The sequence below is a fragment of the Ammospiza nelsoni genome, chromosome W (assembly GCF_027579445.1).
Source record: "Ammospiza nelsoni isolate bAmmNel1 chromosome W, bAmmNel1.pri, whole genome shotgun sequence".
Lineage (NCBI taxonomy): Eukaryota > Metazoa > Chordata > Aves > Passeriformes > Passerellidae > Ammospiza > Ammospiza nelsoni.
In genome coordinates, this window is record NC_080668.1 from 6,442,132 (window position 1) to 6,448,802 (window position 6,671).

Here is a 6,671-nt window from a genome sequence, read left to right on the forward strand (position 1 = left end):
ATGGTCCAAACCCTATGACATCAGCTCAGATATCAAAGCTGAGGGAAGGAGGATGAACAGAGGGCATTCACCATTTACAGTGTTTGCCTTCTGGAGTGTCCTGGGTAACCCAAAATATTATTGTATTCCATATCTATCTGTGTTCAAAATTGTTATTGTCTCTTAAAGACCCTCTGGTCAGAAACAAAACCACGGGGCCTGCAGGTGCGTGTCTTTTTAAAGTTGGGGGTCACTCAGATTGAGCTGTCTTGCCCTTTCCCTTTTGTTAGTGCAGGGAGAGAGCTGAGGCAGTGCGAGCAATGCCTCCCTTTTGATTTCCTTTTGTTTGCTTTTTTCCTCGAGGGGATTGCTTCAGGCGGGTTTTCCAAGAGTCTATGTTTTGCAGTCCTGCACTAGCCTCAAGGCAAATTCCATGGCATTGTGATGTTATAAATGGGTAATATCATGATTGGCTCTCGCAATTAATAGATGGTATGTTAGAAAGGTATGCTGTATTACTCCTCTTAAGTAGCGTGTTAAATATAGTTTTAGGTTATAATAAATGTTCAAATAGAAACTATGCAACTAGCTCAAGAAAGGGATGAGATAATCAAGAAATTCTTCACACAGAGATAACAGCAACAAGACACTAAAATCCCAAAGAGAAGAATTATTGCCTCCTTATCGTGAAGAACTAGTCTCCTTGCAGACTCCATGGAGTCTGACCATGATTTACAAGATGAAGGGGGGAAGTTGACAATAACCAGAAAACACCCTTTGTTTGAAAAGAATTTTTGAATCATGTATGAGATGAATGAATATGCAACAGGCTATTGCTTTTAAGGGTTAATCCTTTGTTAGTGAGCTATGCTTTCAAAAGGAAAGCTTCTGAAAGTTTGTAATTCATTGCTTTTATTGTCCTTTGTTGTCCTAACTCAGAATATCCAAATTCTTATTGCTCTAATTTATATTACTATTTTTATAACAATTTTATTACTATTAAACTTTTAAAATTTTAAAAGAAGTGATTGGCGTTTTTCACATTATTAACACCCAATCTGACTGGAAAGGACCCTCACCATCTACTTGGGTGCTTCAGGGGAAAAACCTGGGACCCAGACCCCCTCCCCCTTCTCAGAGGAGTGTCTCCCTGTCTGCATGCGGCAGTTGCTACACAGAAGTCTGGCTGCCACTGCCTTGGGCTTTTTCGCTACACTCTAACTGTTATAGATATGTATTAGAAGATTGGCATTTTGAAAATATTAAAATGGATTCTGTATGTATAATGTTAAAGTAACTTTGCTACAAATATATAGTTTTTATTTTTGTTAGACACGGTAGTGAAAAAGCTGATGTAAACATGCTTGTGTTAAAATGCCTGCTTGGTTGGGATAACATTCAATGAAGGAGGAGGATCATGATTGTTTGCATAAGACAATTTTCATATTTTGGCCTTAGCCTGTGACTTATACAAAGAAGAGGAAGAATTACAACTTCCATCAGTGCCATACCATATACCCAGTTTGAATCATCCCAATACTGGACATGCTAGCTGGGTTAAATGTAAATGTTTAAATTGTGGAAAAAATTGGTATTGTAGTTCACAAAATCAACGCTCTGGTCGCATGAAGTGTTGAGCATCAAATCTATCCACTATCCAGACAGAACTCAGAACAACTGAAATAATTAGCAAAAAGGAAGTGACGAGGAAATAGAGGGCAGGACTGGGTTGGCTGCTGTACTCGCCACCAAGATCTTATACACCTGCTATGGGCAGCAGCCCCATAGGCAAGGAAGGTGAGGATATAAGCCATACCAGACTTTTGTTATTCCTTTTTCTGTCACTCTTTTTTTTGTCTTTTCCTTTTTGGGATACCAGCAAAATCATGTCACAAATGCTACTGAAAGCTTTACATGGAAAAACCCTGAGGTTCCTTTTTTATTACACACACCCATGTCAAGAGTCACTGTTATAACCCATCCAGATTAAGTACCTGTATGCATAATGGGAAAAATATTGGATTGTGGAAAACTTAGGAACAAGTGGTAATAGGTTGGGAAGTGAATGTCCAAAAGGGGAGAGATGGGTTTGTTTCACATTTACCCTTAGGGGTATAGTCCAAGATTTGGTAAAAGAGCAGTGAGTAAACAAAAAGGTAAAACCAGCACAGCAATTAAACTCTATTAACCCAAATTTATATGCTCAGTCGTATTATAAGACTCCAAGCAGTTATAGAGATAATAACAAACAGAACAATTTGGGTATTGGAATTAATATCAAATCAACAAAGCCAAAGACAAACCATAGTGTATCAGAATAGGTTGACTTTAGACTATTTATGGGCTAAAGAAGGGGGTGGATTATTGAAGTGAAGGGAGACGACCATCCGATTGATGCATCGAACTCCAATTTATTGATCGATCAGTCACTTCATATAACAGTGTTAATTAACTTCATGCATATTGCAAAATCCAAGCTCACGATAGGTTAACAGAGAAAACTCTAACCACTCCTTTTGTTTTACAATACCTATGATTGTTTATTAAAAACAGGACTAGCGTTCCCACTGTGATATGAAAGGTTCCCAAAACTTCCATATCTGTTCCCAGGGAGCTGTCTTTTCCCAGAGAGCCCAGGGACAGAGTGTTTAGCTTGTTATGGGAAGACTGTCTGAGAACCTTATTGTTTATAAAGTGATGCTTGAGAGAGCCTAATTGTTTATAGAATCAAGCTTGGGAACTGCTTTACAACTACCTTTTACTTTTCTCTCAACTGTATGCCTTCATGGCCTTTTTCTTTAAGCCATGCTTGAACCAAACTCTCCACAGTGGATGTTTGTGGAAAATTTATACTTTAGATTGTTGAAAATAGATGGCAACGGGGATGTCATTCTGGAAAAATCAAAAGATATCAGAAAAATAACCCATGTACAGGTCTAAAACCGGGAGTCAATAATAAAGACTAGCTGGTAGGATAATATATTGGGAATGGAATGATGGAAAAAAACTAGGCTTCTTCTTGATTTAATATTTCTTCCTTGCTTGATTTGGCTAATTACCAGCATAGTCCAAAGCGTGCAAGTGGACAAGAATTATTGCTCAAGATAAATGATTTATAAAGAAGAAAAGGGTTTTTTTTTATAGATACATATTATAATATTGGCTTTTTGCAAATATTAAAGTGGATACTATATGTATAATGTTAAAGTAGCTTTGGTATAAAGATACAGTTTTTATTTCTGTTAGACATAGTAGTGAAATAGTTGATGTAAGCATGCTTATGTTAAAATGCCAGCTTGGTTCGGATAACATTCAATGAATATATGATGAGGACTCCTACTACTGATATGCCAGCTATCAACACTTACCATTGGTAGAAAGTATGGACCAAAGCCCAAAAACTGGATGTGATGATAAGAATGGACTAAAATCACAGCTAAGAAATGTACATGCTCTAAAAAGGTGGACCCAAGTGTTTTGTGGAGAAAGTGAAAAGAACTCCACAACTTTGTGAAAGTTGTAAAGCTGGTATGTTTATTACAGCGCCAGACGCATGCGGAGACTGCAGTCCTCAAAAGGCATGCGCACCTCTGGGAACTTCTGGTCCCTTTTTATCTCCCTCTCAAATGCATATGCATACAGTTTCACAATAGGGTCATACATATTCATTTTTACGAATTTCACATGACATTTGCCTCTAGTTCTTCTTTATCAGAAAGAATTCCTAGGTCAAGCTGACTTGCTCTTAACAGCAGTTTCTGTCTCTCTTTATCTCTCCCTGTCTCCCCTGTCTCTCCCCCCCCTTATCTTTGTCTTCCATTGACACAGTTTTCCCTTTAGCCTTGGCCTTGCGGCCAGGCTGCACAGGCTAAAAGATGTACCTTTCTCCTAAATCAAAATGGATTTCTACTCTGGGGGATTTTTACTCTGTCGCATTCCCCCCTTTTCTAGAAAATAAGTAAATTCTTTTACTTAATGCAAACCCCTATGAAAATAAGTGTGTCTTAATGCTTTACCATGTGTGGGAGATAGGGAAAGGCTCTGTGGAAGATGTCGCGATGTTACGGAAAGGCAGGACCCTCTGTTCCCCGTAGATAAGACCCTCCGTTACTCATAGATAAGAAATTAACATAGGAATGTAGCCTCCCTTAACCGAATACCAGTAACTTTCCATTCCTTACCCAGTACTTTTCCATTCCTTACTAACCATACATAAGGAGGACAAACCCCCTTTTGACGTAGAGACCCCTTAGACTATAAGACCCCACGAGAAGAAGCAATAAACGCCTTTTGACCGTCCATCATATTGATGTCTGCGTGTGTCATTGGCCCGAACGGCCCTGGAGAGTGGGCCGTCGTGCTGTACCTCAGAACCAGGTCGCCTGCCTTGCTCCAGAAGGCAACAACCATGTACGTTTGAGAAAGAAGTTAACACAGCTACTTGTTGTAGTATTCTCCAATTCCAAATTAGCAATATAATGGATAATCCTAAACTTATTCCAACTAATATTAGCAAAACTTCAATGGGATGACACAACTTATTAAAGATTCCATTTGCAGTTGGTGACCACCCAAAGATCACATCCCACCAGTGATGATCTGCATTTTGTTTTATTCTCTCTAGAATTTAGGTTATTTCTTTTGTATCATGTTGGACAGTAATTAAGGTTTTCTTTCGGCTTTCTTGAATTTCCTTCAAGATCCCCAGTAGGTCTTGGTGCTCAATTAATTGTTTTACTAATGTAAGGTCCATCCCAATAGGGGTAGGTGATAGTCTGTGATACATTGTATAATTGGTTTTAATAAACTGGTGGGATGTCACTGGGGCCAAGTACGAAAAATCACACCCAATAATCTTAACAAAATTACAAATACAGAAATTAGAATGATTTCTACTAGACAAAATAACATCATTGCTATCAAATTTTACAGCAGCACAGGCATTTCTCTCACACACACACCCTTTTCCAGTATATACGAGCACAGTTCTCTTCTCAGTGACTGGATGAGCTTCAAAGTGGCAAATACTCTGTTCAATGTCTAAACAAACATCCTGGGCATTAATAGTATTGCTTTCACAAATGAATCCCATTTGTTCTCTAGTAATGCAGGATTCTAAGTTTACTGTTTGCCGCTTTTCATTAATCTTTCGTGCCCACACTCTATGTTCTGAAGGGTAGAGCACTGGTTTTTCATAATTTAATCGTAGTGCAATGATGGGATGGATAACATAAACAGTGGCATTATGTATGGTAAGCACAAAGGAAGTGGCCACATTAGAAGCAGGATCATAGGTGAAATTTACCATAGTCCACCAGGATTGAAACTTCCTTGTCACAGGGCTTGCAAGGTTTGCAGGATGAAGAGAGAGACGAGAATGTTGACCTCATGTTCAGAAGGCTTGATTTATTATTTTATGATATATATTACATTATGACAATACTAATAGGAATAGAAGGAAAGTTCTCAGAAGGCTAGCTAAGCTAAGAATAGAAAAGGAATGAATAACAAAGGTCTGTGTCTCAGCAGAGAGCGAGACCCAGCTCTGCCGTGAGTGGTCAGTAAATCCAAACATCCACCCGAGACCAATCACGGATCCACCTGTTGCATTCCACAGCAGCAGATAACCATTGTTTACATTTTGTTGCTGAGGCCACAGCTTCTCAGAAGGGGGAAAATCCTAAAGAAAAATTTTTTATGAAAAGGTGTCTGTGACACATCCTTTCAAAATCAATCGCATTATCCCAGACAATTTTCCAAATTTCAGATGGAAAATTACCTTCACCCCCTTCCCGTATGATCAGAGCTGCTGTTGCCTGCATCCATAACTGTGCTTGTATACAACTGAAAGCTAAAGACACATTATCTTAAACTGTACTAAGTGCTTCTACTATTAACTTCTGGTCTTGGTCCCCAGCCTTTTCCCACTTTGGCAGTACTTTTGAAATCTGCCACTGGCTAGTTCCTAATGCCAATAGAGATGACTGTAAAGGCTGCTTCAATTTTGTTAGGCCACTTGCTGCAATGGTCAGTTGATTCATCAGTATTTCTGAATCAATTCCATTTAAAACTCCTAATTCTGTCCCTAATATCACAGTTAGATCTTTTCTTATTCTGCTCCTGAGATATGCCTGTCTTTGTAACCACGTTTTCCAGCCCTCGAAGGATGTTTTTAGGAAGGAGGAGCAGGCTGTTTGGATTTTTGAGATGTTAATTTGCATTAGCAACTCAACCCGTTTGAGAGACCATTCTGGATTGAATAATAGTTGTTGTTCACCCACATTCCTCACTACGTAGGGGCCTATTTAATACACTTCAGGTTCAAGTTTGGGTTGAGTCTGAACGATTTGAGTCCTAGTATGGGTTGTATAAGGTCCTGCTGTGGTACTAAGTGCAGTGTCTAACTTGAATTTAAATAAAAGTCCGATAGCATCACGAGCCCAAAGGCAAGTCACTTCTATAGGCTGTATTAAGGTGAAATTACACCAACAGTCTGATTCACTTAGGCTATCACAAACTTCCTGGTGTTTGTATACACCAGGAGAGGGTGAGACACGAATTGCATCTGGTCTCTCATAAGCCGTCCCATTGATGACCCGGCACCCTACCTTGATTTCTTCTCCTCTGATTCCTTGAAGTGTCCACAGTTCCCGTTCCTTCCATTCCTGCTTCTCATATATCTGATTCCCATG